Source organism: Somniosus microcephalus, unplaced genomic scaffold, assembly GCF_052327205.1.
Source record: "Somniosus microcephalus isolate GS21.2 unplaced genomic scaffold, FLI_Smic_1.0 unresolved_chr3, whole genome shotgun sequence".
Lineage (NCBI taxonomy): Eukaryota > Metazoa > Chordata > Chondrichthyes > Squaliformes > Somniosidae > Somniosus > Somniosus microcephalus.
In genome coordinates this window covers 49,306,196-49,323,233 of record NW_028225181.1, presented here as the reverse complement: position 1 = coordinate 49,323,233, position 17,038 = coordinate 49,306,196, and positions in this window count along the sequence as shown.

Genomic DNA, 17,038 nt, shown 5'->3' with positions numbered 1-17,038 from the left:
TGAGAGTGTGAGAGTGAGAGTGTGTGAGTGAGAGTGTGTGAGTGAATGTGTGTGAGTGAGAGTGTGTGAGTGAGTGTGTGTGTGTGAGAGTGTGCGTGAGTGAGTGTGTGAGTGAGAGTGTGTGAGTGAGAGTGTGTGAGTGAGAGTGTGTGAGTGAGAGTGTGAGTGAGAGTGTGTGAGTGAGAGTGTGAGAGTGAGAGTGTGTGAGTGAGAGTGTGTGAGTGAGAGTGTGCGAGTGAGAGTGTGTGAGTGAGAGTGTGTGAGTGAGAGTGTGAGTGAGAATGTGTGAGTGAGAGTGTGTGAGTGAGAGTGTGAGTGAGAGTGTGTGAGAGAGAGTGTGTGAGTGAGAGTGTGTGAGTGAGAGTGTGTGAGTGAGTGTGTGAGTGAGAGTGTGTGAGTGAGAGTGTGTGAGTGAGAGTGTGTGAGTGAGGGTGTGAGTGAGAGTGTGTGAGTGAGAGTGTGTGAGTGAGAGTGTGTGAGTGAGGGTGTGAGTGAAAGTGTGTGAATGAGAGAGTGTGAGTGAGAGTTTGTGAGTGAGAGTGTGAGAGTGAGAGTGTGTGAGTGAGAGTGTGTAAGTGAGTGTGTGTGTGAGAGTGTGTGAGTGAGAGTGTGAGAGTGAGAGTGTGTGACTGAGAGTGTGAGTGAGAGTGTGTGAGTGAGAGAGTGTGAGTGAGAGTGTGTGAGTGTGAGTGTGAGTGAGACTGTGTGAGAGAGTGTGTGAGTGAGAGTGTGTGAGTGAGAGTGTGTGAGTGAGAGTGTGTGAGTGAGTGTGTGAGTGAGAGTGTGTGAGTGAGAGTGTGTGAGTGAGAGTGTGTGAGTGAGAGTGTGTGAGTGAGAGTGTGTGAGTGAGAGTGTCAGTGAGACTGTGTGAGAGAGTGTGTGAGTGAGAGTGTGTGAGTGAGAGTGAGTGAGTGAGAGTGTGTGAGTGTGAGTGTGAGTGAGACTGTGTGAGAGATTGTGTGAGGGAGAGTGTGTGAGTGAGAGTGTGTGAGAGAGTCTGTGAGTGAGAGTGTGTGAGTGAGAGAGTGTGAGTGAGAGTGTGTGAGTGAGAGTGTTTGAGTGAGAGTGTGTGAGTGAGAGTGTGAGTGAGAGTGAGTGAGTGAGAGTCTGTGAGTGAGAGTGTGTGAGTGAGTGTGTGTGAGTGTGAGTGTGAGTGAGACTGTGTGAGAGAGTGTGTGAGTGAGAGTGTGTGAGTGAGAGTGTGAGTGAGAGTGTGTGAGTGAGAGTGTGTGAGTGAGAGTGTGTGAGTGAGAGTGTGTGAGTGAGAGTGTGAGTGAGAGTGTGTGAGTGAGAGTGTGTGAGTGAGAGTGTGTGTGAGAGTGTGTGAGTGAGAGTGTGTGAGTGAGAGTGTGTGAGAGAGAGTGTGTGAGTGAGAGTGTGAGAGTGAGAGTGAGTGAGTGAGAGTGTGTGAGTGAGAGTGTGTGAGTGAGAGTGTGTGAGTGAGAGTGTGTGAGAGAGAGTGTGTGAGTGAGAGTGTGTGAGTGAGAGTGTGAGAGTGAGAGTGAGTGAGTGAGAGTGTGTGAGTGAGAGTGTGTGAGTGAGAGTGTGTGAGTGAGAGTGTGTGAGTGAGAGTGTGTGAGTGAGAGTGTGAGAGTGAGAGTGAGTGAGTGAGAGTGTGTGAGTGAGAGTGTGTGAGTGAGAGTGTGTGAGTGAGAGTGTGTGAGTGAGAGTGTGTGAGTGAGAGTGAGTGAGTGAGAGTGTGTGAGTGAGAGTGTGTGAGTGAGAGTGTGTGAGTGAGAGTGTGTGAGTGAGAGTGTGAGTGATAGTGTGTGAGTGAGTGTGTGTGAGTGAGAGAGTGTGAGTGAGAGTGTGTGTGAGAGTGTGTGAGTGAGAGAGAGTGAGTGAGAGAGTGTGAGTGAGAGTGTGTGAGTGAGAGTGTGTGAGTGAGAGTGTGTGAGTGAGAGTGTGAGAGTGAGTGTGTGTGAGTGAGAGAGTGTGAGTGAGTGTGTGAGTGAGAGTGTGAGTGAGTGTGTGTGAGTGAGAGAGTGTGAGTGAGAGTGTGTGTGAGAGTGTGTGAGTGAGAGAGAGTGAGTGAGAGTGTGTGAGTGAGAGTGTGTGAGTGAGAGTGTGTGAGTGAGAGTGTGTGAGTGAGAGTGTGTGAGTGAGAGTGTGTGAGTGAGTGTATGAGTGAGAGAGATTAAGTGAGAGAGTGTGAGTGAGAGTGTGTGAGTGAGAGTGTGTGAGTGAGAGTGTGTGAGTGAGAGTGTGTGAGTGAGTGAGTGTGTGTGAGTGAGAGAGTGTGAGTGAGTGTGTGAGTGAGAGTGTGAGTGAGTGTGTGTGAGTGAGAGAGTGTGAGTGAGAGTGTGTGTGAGAGTGTGTGAGTGAGAGAGAGTGAGTGAGAGTGTGTGAGTGAGAGTGTGTGAGTGAGAGTGTGTGAGTGAGAGTGTGTGAGTGAGAGTGTGAGAGTGAGAGTGTGTGAGTGAGAGTGTGTGAGTGAATGTGTGTGAGTGAGAGTGTGTGAGTGAGTGTGTGTGTGTGAGAGTGTGCGTGAGTGAGTGTGTGAGTGAGAGTGTGTGAGTGAGAGAGTGTGTGAGTGAGAGTGTGTGAGTGAGAGTGTGAGTGAGAGTGTGTGAGTGAGAGTGTGAGAGTGAGAGTGTGTGAGTGAGAGTGTGTGAGTGAGAGTGTGTGAGTGAGAGTGTGTGAGTGAGAGTGTGTGAGTGAGAGTGTGAGTGAGAATGTGTGAGTGAGAGTGTGTGAGTGAGAGTGTGAGTGAGAGTGTGTGAGAGAGAGTGTGTGAGTGAGAGTGTGTGAGTGAGAGTGTGTGAGTGAGTGTGTGAGTGAGAGTGTGTGAGTGAGAGTGTGTGAGTGAGAGTGTGTGAGTGAGGGTGTGAGTGAGAGTGTGTGAGTGAGAGTGTGTGAGTGAGAGTGTGTGAGTGAGGGTGTGAGTGAAAGTGTGTGAATGAGAGAGTGTGAGTGAGAGTTTGTGAGTGAGAGTGTGAGAGTGAGAGTGTGTGAGTGAGAGTGTGTAAGTGAGTGTGTGTGTGAGAGTGTGTGAGTGAGAGTGTGAGAGTGAGAGTGTGTGACTGAGAGTGTGAGTGAGAGTGTGTGAGTGAGAGAGTGTGAGTGAGAGTGTGTGAGTGTGAGTGTGAGTGAGACTGTGTGAGAGAGTGTGTGAGTGAGAGTGTGTGAGTGAGAGTGTGTGAGTGAGAGTGTGTGAGTGAGTGTGTGAGTGAGAGTGTGTGAGTGAGAGTGTGTGAGTGAGAGTGTGTGAGTGAGAGTGTGTGAGTGAGAGTGTGTGAGTGAGAGTGTCAGTGAGACTGTGTGAGAGAGTGTGTGAGTGAGAGTGTGTGAGTGAGAGTGAGTGAGTGAGAGTGTGTGAGTGTGAGTGTGAGTGAGACTGTGTGAGAGATTGTGTGAGGGAGAGTGTGTGAGTGAGAGTGTGTGAGAGAGTCTGTGAGTGAGAGTGTGTGAGTGAGAGAGTGTGAGTGAGAGTGTGTGAGTGAGAGTGTTTGAGTGAGAGTGTGTGAGTGAGAGTGTGAGTGAGAGTGAGTGAGTGAGAGTCTGTGAGTGAGAGTGTGTGAGTGAGTGTGTGTGAGTGTGAGTGTGAGTGAGACTGTGTGAGAGAGTGTGTGAGTGAGAGTGTGTGAGTGAGAGTGTGAGTGAGAGTGTGTGAGTGAGAGTGTGTGAGTGAGAGTGTGTGAGTGAGAGTGTGTGAGTGAGAGTGTGAGTGAGAGTGTGTGAGTGAGAGTGTGTGAGTGAGAGTGTGTGTGAGAGTGTGTGAGTGAGAGTGTGTGAGTGAGAGTGTGTGAGAGAGAGTGTGTGAGTGAGAGTGTGAGAGTGAGAGTGAGTGAGTGAGAGTGTGTGAGTGAGAGTGTGTGAGTGAGAGTGTGTGAGTGAGAGTGTGTGAGAGAGAGTGTGTGAGTGAGAGTGTGTGAGTGAGAGTGTGAGAGTGAGAGTGAGTGAGTGAGAGTGTGTGAGTGAGAGTGTGTGAGTGAGAGTGTGTGAGTGAGAGTGTGTGAGTGAGAGTGTGTGAGTGAGAGTGTGAGAGTGAGAGTGAGTGAGTGAGAGTGTGTGAGTGAGAGTGTGTGAGTGAGAGTGTGTGAGTGAGAGTGTGTGAGTGAGAGTGTGTGAGTGAGAGTGAGTGAGTGAGAGTGTGTGAGTGAGAGTGTGTGAGTGAGAGTGTGTGAGTGAGAGTGTGTGAGTGAGAGTGTGAGTGATAGTGTGTGAGTGAGAGTGTGTGAGTGAGAGTGTGTGAGTGAGTGAGTGAGAGTGAGTGAGAGAGTGTGAGTGAGAGTGTGTGAGTGAGAGAGTGTGAGTGAGTGTGAGTGAGTGAGAGTGTGTGAGTGAGAGTGTGTGAGTGAGAGAGTGTGTGAGTGAGAGTGTGTGAGTGAGAGTGTGTGAGTGAGAGTGTGTGAGTGAGAGTGTGTGAGAGAGAGTGTGTGAGTGAGAGTGTGTGAGTGAGTGTGTGTGAGTGAGAGAGTGTGAGTGAGTGTGTGAGTGAGAGTGTGAGTGAGTGTGTGTGAGAGAGAGAGTGTGAGTGAGAGTGTGTGTGAGAGTGTGTGAGTGAGAGAGAGTGAGTGAGAGAGTGTGAGTGAGAGTGTGTGAGTGAGAGTGTGTGAGTGAGAGTGTGTGAGTGAGAGTGTGAGAGTGAGTGTGTGTGAGTGAGAGAGTGTGAGTGAGTGTGTGAGTGAGAGTGTGAGTGAGTGTGTGTGAGTGAGAGAGTGTGAGTGAGAGTGTGTGTGAGAGTGTGTGAGTGAGAGAGAGTGAGTGAGAGTGTGTGAGTGAGAGTGTGTGAGTGAGAGTGTGTGAGTGAGAGTGTGTGAGTGAGAGTGTGTGAGTGAGAGTGTGTGAGTGAGTGTATGAGTGAGAGAGATTGAGTGAGAGAGTGTGAGTGAGAGTGTGTGAGTGAGAGTGTGTGAGTGAGAGTGTGTGAGTGAGAGTGTGTGAGTGAGTGAGTGTGTGTGAGTGAGAGAGTGTGAGTGAGTGTGTGAGTGAGAGTGTGAGTGAGTGTGTGTGAGTGAGAGAGTGTGAGTGAGAGTGTGTGTGAGAGTGTGTGAGTGAGAGAGAGTGAGTGAGAGTGTGTGAGTGAGAGTGTGTGAGTGAGAGTGTGTGAGTGAGAGTGTGTGAGTGAGAGTGTGAGAGTGAGAGTGTGTGAGTGAGAGTGTGTGAGTGAATGTGTGTGAGTGAGAGTGTGTGAGTGAGTGTGTGTGTGTGAGAGTGTGCGTGAGTGAGAGTGTGTGAGTGAGAGTGTGTGAGTGAGAGTGTGTGAGTGAGAGTGTGAGTGAGAGTGTGTGAGTGAGAGTGTGAGAGTGAGAGTGTGTGAGTGAGAGTGTGTGAGTGAGAGTGTGTGAGTGAGAGTGTGTGAGTGAGAGTGTGTGAGTGAGAGTGTGAGTGAGAATGTGTGAGTGAGAGTGTGTGAGTGAGAGTGTGAGTGAGTGTGTGTGAGAGAGAGAGTGTGAGTGAGAGTGTGTGTGAGAGTGTGTGAGTGAGAGAGAGTGAGTGAGAGAGTGTGAGTGAGAGTGTGTGAGTGAGAGTGTGTGAGTGAGAGTGTGTGAGTGAGAGTGTGAGAGTGAGTGTGTGTGAGTGAGAGAGTGTGAGTGAGTGTGTGAGTGAGAGTGTGAGTGAGTGTGTGTGAGTGAGAGAGTGTGAGTGAGAGTGTGTGTGAGAGTGTGTGAGTGAGAGAGAGTGAGTGAGAGTGTGTGAGTGAGAGTGTGTGAGTGAGAGTGTGTGAGTGAGAGTGTGTGAGTGAGAGTGTGTGAGTGAGAGTGTGTGAGTGAGTGTATGAGTGAGAGAGATTGAGTGAGAGAGTGTGAGTGAGAGTGTGTGAGTGAGAGTGTGTGAGTGAGAGTGTGTGAGTGAGAGTGTGTGAGTGAGTGAGTGTGTGTGAGTGAGAGAGTGTGAGTGAGTGTGTGAGTGAGAGTGTGAGTGAGTGTGTGTGAGTGAGAGAGTGTGAGTGAGAGTGTGTGTGAGAGTGTGTGAGTGAGAGAGAGTGAGTGAGAGTGTGTGAGTGTGAGTGAGACTGTGTGAGAGAGTGTGTGAGTGAGAGTGTGTGAGTGAGAGTGTGTGAGAGAGTCTGTGAGTGAGAGTGTGTGAGTGAGAGAGTGTGAGTGAGAGTGTGTGAGTGAGAGTGTTTGAGTGAGAGTGTGTGAGTGAGAGTGTGTGAGTGAGAGTGAGTGAGTGAGAGTCTATGAGTGAGAGTGTGTGAGTGAGTGTGTGTGAGAGAGTCTGTGAGTGAGACTGTGTGAGAGAGTGTGTGAGTGAGAGTGTGTGAGTGAGAGTGAGTGAGTGAGAGTGTGTGAGTGTGAGTGTGAGTGAGACTGTGTGAGAGAGTGTGTGAGTGAGAGTGTGTGAGTGAGAGTGTGTGAGAGAGAGTGTGTGAGTGAGAGTGTGAGAGTGAGAGTGAGTGAGTGAGAGTGTGTGAGTGAGAGTGTGTGAGTGAGAGTGTGTGAGTGAGAGTGTGTGAGAGAGAGTGTGTGAGTGAGAGTGTGTGAGTGAGAGTGTGAGAGTGAGAGTGAGTGAGTGAGAGTGTGTGAGTGAGAGTGTGTGAGTGAGAGTGTGTGAGTGAGAGTGTGTGAGTGAGAGTGTGAGAGTGAGAGTGAGTGAGTGAGAGTGTGTGAGTGAGAGTGTGTGAGTGAGAGTGTGTGAGTGAGAGTGTGTGAGTGAGAGTGTGTGAGTGAGAGTGAGTGAGTGAGAGTGTGTGAGTGAGAGTGTGTGAGTGAGAGTGTGTGAGTGAGAGTGTGTGAGTGAGAGTGTGAGTGATAGTGTGTGAGTGAGAGTGTGTGAGTGAGAGTGTGTGAGTGAGTGAGTGAGAGTGAGTGAGAGAGTGTGAGTGAGAGTGTGTGAGTGAGAGAGTGTGAGTGAGTGTGAGTGAGTGAGAGTGTGTGAGTGAGAGTGTGTGAGTGAGAGAGTGTGTGAGTGAGAGTGTGTGAGTGAGAGTGTGTGAGTGAGAGTGTGTGAGTGAGAGTGTGTGAGAGAGAGTGTGTGAGTGAGAGTGTGTGAGTGAGTGTGTGTGAGTGAGAGAGTGTGAGTGAGTGTGTGAGTGAGAGAGTGAGTGAGTGTGTGTGAGAGAGAGAGTGTGAGTGAGAGTGTGTGTGAGAGTGTGTGAGTGAGAGAGAGTGAGTGAGAGAGTGTGAGTGAGAGTGTGTGAGTGAGAGTGTGTGAGTGAGAGTGTGTGAGTGAGAGTGTGAGAGTGAGTGTGTGTGAGTGAGAGAGTGTGAGTGAGTGTGTGAGTGAGAGTGTGAGTGAGTGTGTGTGAGTGAGAGAGTGTGAGTGAGAGTGTGTGTGAGAGTGTGTGAGTGAGAGAGAGTGAGTGAGAGTGTGTGAGTGAGAGTGTGTGAGTGAGAGTGTGTGAGTGAGAGTGTGTGAGTGAGTGTGTGTGTGAGAGTGTGTGAGAGAGAGTGTGTGAGTGAGAGAGTGTGTGAGTGAGAGTGTGTGAGTGAGAGTGTGTGAGTGAGAGTGTTTGAGTGAGAGTGTGTGAGTGAGAGTGTGTGAGTGAGAGTGTGTGAGTGAGTGAGTGAGAGTGAGTGAGAGAGTGTGAGTGAGAGTGTGTGAGTGAGAGAGTGTGAGTGAGTGTGAGTGAGTGAGAGTGTGTGAGTGAGAGTGTGTGAGTGAGAGAGTGTGTGAGTGAGAGTGTGTGAGTGAGAGTGTGTGAGTGAGAGTGTGTGAGTGAGAGTGTGTGAGAGAGAGTGTGTGAGTGAGAGTGTGTGAGTGAGTGTGTGTGAGTGAGAGAGTGTGAGTGAGTGTGTGAGTGAGAGTGTGAGTGAGTGTGTGTGAGAGAGAGAGTGTGAGTGAGAGTGTGTGTGAGAGTGTGTGAGTGAGAGAGAGTGAGTGAGAGAGTGTGAGTGAGAGTGTGTGAGTGAGAGTGTGTGAGTGAGAGTGTGTGAGTGAGAGTGTGAGAGTGAGTGTGTGTGAGTGAGAGAGTGTGAGTGAGTGTGTGAGTGAGAGTGTGAGTGAGTGTGTGTGAGTGAGAGAGTGTGAGTGAGAGTGTGTGTGAGAGTGTGTGAGTGAGAGAGAGTGAGTGAGAGTGTGTGAGTGAGAGTGTGTGAGTGAGAGTGTGTGAGTGAGAGTGTGTGAGTGAGAGTGTGTGAGTGAGAGTGTGTGAGTGAGTGTATGAGTGAGAGAGATTGAGTGAGAGAGTGTGAGTGAGAGTGTGTGAGTGAGAGTGTGTGAGTGAGAGTGTGTGAGTGAGAGTGTGTGAGTGAGTGAGTGTGTGTGAGTGAGAGAGTGTGAGTGAGTGTGTGAGTGAGAGTGTGAGTGAGTGTGTGTGAGTGAGAGAGTGTGAGTGAGAGTGTGTGTGAGAGTGTGTGAGTGAGAGCGAGTGAGTGAGAGTGTGTGAGTGAGAGTGTGTGAGTGAGAGTGTGTGAGTGAGAGTGTGTGAGTGAGAGTGTGAGAGTGAGAGTGTGTGAGTGAGAGTGTGTGAGTGAATGTGTGTGAGTGAGAGTGTGTGAGTGAGTGTGTGTGTGTGAGAGTGTGCGTGAGTGAGAGTGTGTGAGTGAGAGTGTGTGAGTGAGAGTGTGTGAGTGAGAGTGTGAGTGAGAGTGTGTGAGTGAGAGTGTGAGAGTGAGAGTGTGTGAGTGAGAGTGTGTGAGTGAGAGTGTGTGAGTGAGAGTGTGTGAGTGAGAGTGTGTGAGTGAGAGTGTGAGTGAGAATGTGTGAGTGAGAGTGTGTGAGTGAGAGTGTGAGTGAGAGTGTGAGAGTGAGAGTGTGTGAGTGAGAGTGTGTAAGTGAGTGTGTGTGTGAGAGTGTGTGAGTGAGAGTGTGAGAGTGAGAGTGTGTGACTGAGAGTGTGAGTGAGAGTGTGTGAGTGAGAGAGTGTGAGTGAGAGTGTGTGAGTGTGAGTGTGAGTGAGACTGTGTGAGAGAGTGTGTGAGTGAGAGTGTGTGAGTGAGAGTGTGTGAGTGAGAGTGTGTGTGTGAGTGAGAGTGTGTGAGTGAGAGTGTGTGAGTGAGAGTGTGTGAGTGAGAGTGTGTGAGTGAGAGTGTGTGAGTGAGAGTGTCAGTGAGACTGTGTGAGAGAGTGTGTGAGTGAGAGTGTGTGAGTGAGAGTGAGTGAGTGAGAGTGTGTGAGTGTGAGTGTGAGTGAGACTGTGTGAGAGAGTGTGTGAGTGAGAGTGTGTGAGTGAGAGTGTGTGAGAGAGTCTGTGAGTGAGAGTGTGTGAGTGAGAGAGTGTGAGTGAGAGTGTGTGAGTGAGAGTGTTTGAGTGAGAGTGTGTGAGTGAGAGTGTGTGAGTGAGAGTGAGTGAGTGAGAGTCTATGAGTGAGAGTGTGTGAGTGAGTGTGTGTGAGAGAGTCTGTGAGTGAGACTGTGTGAGAGAGTGTGTGAGTGAGAGTGTGTGAGTGAGAGTGAGTGAGTGAGAGTGTGTGAGTGTGAGTGTGAGTGAGACTGTGTGAGAGAGTGTGAGTGAGAGTGTGTGAGTGAGAGTGTGAGTGAGAGTGTGTGAGTGAGAGTGTGTGAGTGAGAGTGTGTGAGTGAGAGTGTGTGAGTGAGAGTGTGAGTGAGAGTGTGTGAGTGAGAGTGTGTGAGTGAGAGTGTGTGTGAGAGTATGTGAGTGAGAGTGTGTGAGTGAGAGTGTGTGAGAGAGAGTGTGTGAGTGAGAGTGTGAGAGTGAGAGTGAGTGAGTGAGAGTGTGTGAGTGAGAGTGTGTGAGTGAGAGTGTGTGAGTGAGAGTGTGTGAGAGAGAGTGTGTGAGTGAGAGTGTGTGAGTGAGAGTGTGAGAGTGAGAGTGAGTGAGTGAGAGTGTGTGAGTGAGAGTGTGTGAGTGAGAGTGTGTGAGTGAGAGTGTGTGAGTGAGAGTGTGTGAGTGAGAGTGTGAGAGTGAGAGTGAGTGAGTGAGAGTGTGTGAGTGAGAGTGTGTGAGTGAGAGTGTGTGAGTGAGAGTGTGTGAGTGAGAGTGTGTGAGTGAGAGTGAGTGAGTGAGAGTGTGTGAGTGAGAGTGTGTGAGTGAGAGTGTGTGAGTGAGAGTGTGTGAGTGAGAGTGAGTGAGTGAGAGTGTGTGAGTGTGAGTGTGAGTGAGACTGTGTGAGAGAGTGTGTGAGTGAGAGTGTGTGAGTGAGAGTGAGTGAGTGAGAGTGTGTGAGTGTGAGTGTGAGTGAGACTGTGTGAGAGAGTGTGTGAGTGAGAGTGTGTGAGTGAGAGTGTGAGTGAGAGTGTGTGAGTGAGAGTGTGTGAGTGAGAGTGTGTGAGTGAGAGTGTGTGAGTGAGAGTGTGAGTGAGAGTGTGTGAGTGAGAGTGTGTGAGTGAGAGTGTGTGTGAGAGTGTGTGAGTGAGAGTGTGTGAGTGAGAGTGTGTGAGAGAGAGTGTGTGAGTGAGAGTGTGAGAGTGAGAGTGAGTGAGTGAGAGTGTGTGAGTGAGAGTGTGTGAGTGAGAGTGTGTGAGAGAGAGTGTGTGAGTGAGAGTGTGTGAGTGAGAGTGTGAGAGTGAGAGTGAGTGAGTGAGAGTGTGTGAGTGAGAGTGTGTGAGTGAGAGTGTGTGAGTGAGAGTGTGTGAGTGAGAGTGTGTGAGTGAGAGTGTGAGAGTGAGAGTGAGTGAGTGAGAGTGTGTGAGTGAGAGTGTGTGAGTGAGAGTGTGTGAGTGAGAGTGTGTGAGTGAGAGTGTGAGTGAGAATGTGTGAGTGAGAGAGTGTGAGTGAGAGTGTGTGTGAGAGTGTGTGAGTGAGAGAGAGTGAGTGAGAGTGTGTGAGTGAGAGTGTGTGAGTGAGAGTGTGTGAGTGAGAGTGTGTGAGTGAGAGTGTGTGAGTGAGAGTGTGTGAGTGAGTGTATGAGTGAGAGAGAATGAGTGAGAGAGTGTGAGTGAGAGTGTGAGTGAGAGTGTGTGAGTGAGAGTGTGTGAGTGAGAGTGTGTGAGTGAGAGTGTGAGAGTGAGAGTGTGTGAGTGAGAGTGTGTGAGTCAGTGTGTGTGTGAGAGTGTGTGAGTGAGAGTGTGAGATTGAGAGTGTGTGACTGAGAGTGTGAGTGAGAGTGTGTGAGTGTGAGTGTGAGTGAGACTGTGTGAGAGAGTGTGTGAGTGAGAGTGTGTGAGTGAGAGTGTGTGAGTGAGAGTGTGTGAGTGAGTGTGTGAGTGAGAGTGTGTGAGTGAGAGTGTGTGAGTGAGAGTGTGTGAGTGAGAGTGTGTGAGTGAGAGTGTGTGAGTGAGAGTGTCAGTGAGACTGTGTGAGAGAGTGTGTGAGTGAGAGTGTGTGAGTGAGAGTGAGTGAGTGAGAGTGTGTGAGTGTGAGTGTGAGTGAGACTGTGTGAGAGAGTGTGTGAGTGAGAGTGTGTGAGTGAGAGTGTGTGAGAGAGTCTGTGAGTGAGAGTGTGTGAGTGAGAGAGTGTGAGTGAGAGTGTGTGAGTGAGAGTGTTTGAGTGAGAGTGTGTGAGTGAGAGTGTGAGTGAGAGTGAGTGAGTGAGAGTCTGTGAGTGAGAGTGTGTGAGTGAGTGTGTGTGAGTGTGAGTGTGAGTGAGACTGTGTGAGAGAGTGTGTGAGTGAGAGTGTGTGAGTGAGAGTGTGAGTGAGAGTGTGTGAGTGAGAGTGTGTGAGTGAGAGTGTGTGAGTGAGAGTGTGTGAGTGAGAGTGTGAGTGAGAGTGTGTGAGTGAGAGTGTGTGAGTGAGAGTGTGTGTGAGAGTGTGTGAGTGAGAGTGTGTGAGTGAGAGTGTGTGAGAGAGAGTGTGTGAGTGAGAGTGTGAGAGTGAGAGTGAGTGAGTGAGAGTGTGTGAGTGAGAGTGTGTGAGTGAGAGTGTGTGAGTGAGAGTGTGTGAGAGAGAGTGTGTGAGTGAGAGTGTGTGAGTGAGAGTGTGAGAGTGAGAGTGAGTGAGTGAGAGTGTGTGAGTGAGAGTGTGTGAGTGAGAGTGTGTGAGTGAGAGTGTGTGAGTGAGAGTGTGTGAGTGAGAGTGTGAGAGTGAGAGTGAGTGAGTGAGAATGTGTGAGTGAGAGTGTGTGAGTGAGAGTGTGTGAGTGAGAGTGTGTGAGTGAGAGTGTGTGAGTGAGAGTGAGTGAGTGAGAGTGTGTGAGTGAGAGTGTGTGAGTGAGAGTGTGTGAGTGAGAGTGTGTGAGTGAGAGTGTGAGTGATAGTGTGTGAGTGAGAGTGTGTGAGTGAGAGTGTGTGAGTGAGTGAGTGAGAGTGAGTGAGAGAGTGTGAGTGAGAGTGTGTGAGTGAGAGAGTGTGAGTGAGTGTGAGTGAGTGAGAGTGTGTGAGTGAGAGTGTGTGAGTGAGAGAGTGTGTGAGTGAGAGTGTGTGAGTGAGAGTGTGTGAGTGAGAGTGTGTGAGTGAGAGTGTGTGAGAGAGAGTGTGTGAGTGAGAGTGTGTGAGTGAGTGTGTGTGAGTGAGAGAGTGTGAGTGAGTGTGTGAGTGAGAGTGTGAGTGAGTGTGTGTGAGAGAGAGAGTGTGAGTGAGAGTGTGTGTGAGAGTGTGTGAGTGAGAGAGAGTGAGTGAGAGAGTGTGAGTGAGAGTGTGTGAGTGAGAGTGTGTGAGTGAGAGTGTGTGAGTGAGAGTGTGAGAGTGAGTGTGTGTGAGTGAGAGAGTGTGAGTGAGTGTGTGAGTGAGAGTGTGAGTGAGTGTGTGTGAGTGAGAGAGTGTGAGTGAGAGTGTGCGTGAGAGTGTGTGAGTGAGAGAGAGTGAGTGAGAGTGTGTGAGTGAGAGTGTGTGAGTGAGAGTGTGTGAGTGAGAGTGTGTGAGTGAGAGTGTGTGAGTGAGAGTGTGTGAGTGAGTGTATGAGTGAGAGAGATTGAGTGAGAGAGTGTGAGTGAGAGTGTGTGAGTGAGAGTGTGTGAGTGAGAGTGTGTGAGTGAGAGTGTGTGAGTGAGTGAGTGTGTGTGAGTGAGAGAGTGTGAGTGAGTGTGTGAGTGAGAGTGTGAGTGAGTGTGTGTGAGTGAGAGAGTGTGAGTGAGAGTGTGTGTGAGAGTGTGTGAGTGAGAGAGAGTGAGTGAGAGTGTGTGAGTGAGAGTGTGTGAGTGAGAGTGTGTGAGTGAGAGTGTGTGAGTGAGAGTGTGAGAGTGAGAGTGTGTGAGTGAGAGTGTGTGAGTGAATGTGTGTGAGTGAGAGTGTGTGAGTGAGTGTGTGTGTGTGAGAGTGTGCGTGAGTGAGAGTGTGTGAGTGAGAGTGTGTGAGTGAGAGTGTGTGAGTGAGAGTGTGAGTGAGAGTGTGTGAGTGAGAGTGTGAGAGTGAGAGTGTGTGAGTGAGAGTGTGTGAGTGAGAGTGTGTCAGTGAGAGTGTGTGAGTGAGAGTGTGTGAGTGAGAGTGTGAGTGAGAATGTGTGAGTGAGAGTGTGTGAGTGAGAGTGTGAGTGAGAGTGTGAGAGTGAGAGTGTGTGAGTGAGAGTGTGTAAGTGAGTGTGTGTGTGAGAGTGTGTGAGTGTGAGTGTGAGAGTGAGAGTGTGTGACTGAGAGTGTGAGTGAGAGTGTGTGAGTGAGAGAGTGTGAGTGAGAGTGTGTGAGTGTGAGTGTGAGTGAGACTGTGTGAGAGAGTGTGTGAGTGAGAGTGTGTGAGTGAGAGTGTGTGAGTGAGAGTGTGTGAGTGAGTGTGTGAGTGAGAGTGTGTGAGTGAGAGTGTGTGAGTGAGAGTGTGTGAGTGAGAGTTTGTGAGTGAGAGTGTCAGTGAGACTGTGTGAGAGAGTGTGTGAGTGAGAGTGTGTGAGTGAGAGTGAGTGAGTGAGAGTGTGTGAGTGTGAGTGTGAGTGAGACTGTGTGAGAGAGTGTGTGAGTGAGAGTGTGTGAGTGAGAGTGTGTGAGAGAGTCTGTGAGTGAGAGTGTGTGAGTGAGAGAGTGTGAGTGAGAGTGTGTGAGTGAGAGTGTTTGAGTGAGAGTGTGTGAGTGAGAGTGTGTGAGTGAGAGTGAGTGAGTGAGAGTCTATGAGTGAGAGTGTGTGAGTGAGTGTGTGTGAGAGAGTCTGTGAGTGAGACTGTGTGAGAGAGTGTGTGAGTGAGAGTGTGTGAGTGAGAGTGAGTGAGTGAGAGTGTGTGAGTGTGAGTGTGAGTGAGACTGTGTGAGAGAGTGTGTGAGTGAGAGTGTGTGAGTGAGAGTGTGAGTGAGAGTGTGTGAGTGAGAGTGTGTGAGTGAGAGTGTGTGAGTGAGAGTGTGTGAGTGAGAGTGTGAGTGAGAGTGTGTGAGTGAGAGTGTGTGAGTGAGAGTGTGTGTGAGAGTGTGTGAGTGAGAGTGTGTGAGTGAGTGAGTGTGTGTGAGTGAGAGAGTGTGAGTGAGTGTGTGAGTGAGAGTGTGAGTGAGTGTGTGTGAGTGAGAGAGTGTGAGTGAGAGTGTGTGTGAGAGTGTGTGAGTGAGAGAGAGTGAGTGAGAGTGTGTGAGTGAGAGTGTGTGAGTGAGAGTGTGTGAGTGAGAGTGTGTGAGTGAGAGTGTGAGAGTGAGAGTGTGTGAGTGAGAGTGTGTGAGTGAATGTGTGTGAGTGAGAGTGTGTGAGTGAGTGTGTGTGTGTGAGAGTGTGCGTGAGTGAGAGTGTGTGAGTGAGAGTGTGTGAGTGAGAGTGTGTGAGTGAGAGTGTGAGTGAGAGTGTGTGAGTGAGAGTGTGAGAGTGAGAGTGTGTGAGTGAGAGTGTGTGAGTGAGAGTGTGTCAGTGAGAGTGTGTGAGTGAGAGTGTGTGAGTGAGAGTGTGAGTGAGAATGTGTGAGTGAGAGTGTGTGAGTGAGAGTGTGAGTGAGAGTGTGAGAGTGAGAGTGTGTGAGTGAGAGTGTGTAAGTGAGTGTGTGTGTGAGAGTGTGTGAGTGAGAGTGTGAGAGTGAGAGTGTGTGACTGAGAGTGTGAGTGAGAGTGTGTGAGTGAGAGAGTGTGAGTGAGAGTGTGTGAGTGTGAGTGTGAGTGAGACTGTGTGAGAGAGTGTGTGAGTGAGAGTGTGTGAGTGAGAGTGTGTGAGTGAGAGTGTGTGAGTGAGTGTGTGAGTGAGAGTGTGTGAGTGAGAGTGTGTGAGTGAGAGTGTGTGAGTGAGAGTTTGTGAGTGAGAGTGTCAGTGAGACTGTGTGAGAGAGTGTGTGAGTGAGAGTGTGTGAGTGAGAGTGAGTGAGTGAGAGTGTGTGAGTGTGAGTGTGAGTGAGACTGTGTGAGAGAGTGTGTGAGTGAGAGTGTGTGAGTGAGAGTGTGTGAGAGAGTCTGTGAGTGAGAGTGTGTGAGTGAGAGAGTGTGAGTGAGAGTGTGTGAGTGAGAGTGTTTGAGTGAGAGTGTGTGAGTGAGAGTGTGTGAGTGAGAGTGAGTGAGTGAGAGTCTATGAGTGAGAGTGTGTGAGTGAGTGTGTGTGAGAGAGTCTGTGAGTGAGACTGTGTGAGAGAGTGTGTGAGTGAGAGTGTGTGAGTGAGAGTGAGTGAGTGAGAGTGTGTGAGTGTGAGTGTGAGTGAGACTGTGTGAGAGAGTGTGTGAGTGAGAGTGTGTGAGTGAGAGTGTGAGTGAGAGTGTGTGAGTGAGAGTGTGTGAGTGAGAGTGTGTGAGTGAGAGTGTGTGAGTGAGAGTGTGAGTGAGAGTGTGTGAGTGAGAGTGTGTGAGTGAGAGTGTGTGTGAGAGTGTGTGAGTGAGAGTGTGTGAGTGAGAGTGTGTGAGAGAGAGTGTGTGAGTGAGAGTGTGAGAGTGAGAGTGAGTGAGTGAGAGTGTGTGAGTGAGAGTGTGTGAGTGAGAGTGTGTGAGTGAGAGTGTGTGAGAGAGAGTGTGTGAGTGAGAGTGTGTGAGTGAGAGTGTGAGAGTGAGAGTGAGTGAGTGAGAGTGTGTGAGTGAGACTGTGTGAGAGAGTGTGTGAGTGAGAGTGTGTGAGTGAGAGTGTGTGAGAGAGTCTGTGAGTGAGAGTGTGTGAGTGAGAGAGTGTGAGTGAGAGTGTGTGAGTGAGAGTCTTTGAGTGAGAGTGAGTGAGTGAGAGTCTGTGAGTGAGAGTGTGTGAGTGAGTGTGTGTGAGTGTGAGTGTGAGTGAGACTGTGTGAGAGAGTGTGTGAGTGAGAGTGTGTGAGTGAGAGTGTGAGTGAGAGTGTGTGAGTGAGAGTGTGTGAGTGAGAGTGTGTGAGTGAGAGTGTGTGAGTGAGAGTGTGAGTGAGAGTGTGTGAGTGAGAGTGTGTGAGTGAGAGTGTGTGTGAGAGTGTGTGAGTGAGAGTGTGTGAGTGAGAGTGTGTGAGAGAGAGTGTGTGAGTGAGAGTGTGAGAGTGAGAGTGAGTGAGTGAGAGTGTGTGAGTGAGAGTGTGTGAGTGAGAGTGTGTGAGTGAGAGTGTGTGAGAGAGAGTGTGTGAGTGAGAGTGTGTGAGTGAGAGTGTGAGAGTGAGAGTGAGTGAGTGAGAGTGTGTGAGTGAGAGTGTGTGAGTGAGAGTGTGTGAGTGAGAGTGTGTGAGTGAGAGTGTGTGAGTGAGAGTGTGAGAGTGAGAGTGAGTGAGTGAGAATGTGTGAGTGAGAGTGTGTGAGTGAGAGTGTGTGAGTGAGAGTGTGTGAGTGAGAGTGTGTGAGTGAGAGTGAGTGAGTGAGAGTGTGTGAGTGAGAGTGTGTGAGTGAGAGTGTGTGAGTGAGAGTGTGTGAGTGAGAGTGTGAGTGATAGTGTGTGAGTGAGAGTGTGTGAGTGAGAGTGTGTGAGTGAGTGAGTGAGAGTGAGTGAGAGAGTGTGAGTGAGAGTGTGTGAGTGAGAGAGTGTGAGTGAGTGTGAGTGAGTGAGAGTGTGTGAGTGAGAGTGTGTGAGTGAGAGAGTGTGTGAGTGAGAGTGTGTGAGTGAGAGTGTGTGAGTGAGAGTGTGTGAGTGAGAGTGTGTGAGAGAGAGTGTGTGAGTGAGAGTGTGTGAGTGAGTGTGTGTGAGTGAGAGAGTGTGAGTGAGTGTGTGAGTGAGAGTGTGAGTGAGTGTGTGTGAGAGAGAGAGTGTGAGTGAGAGTGTGTGTGAGAGTGTGTGAGTGAGAGAGAGTGAGTGAGAGAGTGTGAGTGAGAGTGTGTGAGTGAGAGTGTGTGAGTGAGAGTGTGTGAGTGAGAGTGTGAGAGTGAGTGTGTGTGAGTGAGAGAGTGTGAGTGAGTGTGTGAGTGAGAGTGTGAGTGAGTGTGTGTGAGTGAGAGAGTGTGAGTGAGAGTGTGTGTGAGAGTGTGTGAGTGAGAGAGAGTGAGTGAGAGTGTGTGAGTGAGAGTGTGTGAGTGAGAGTGTGTGAGTGAGAGTGTGTGAGTGAGAGTGTGTGAGTG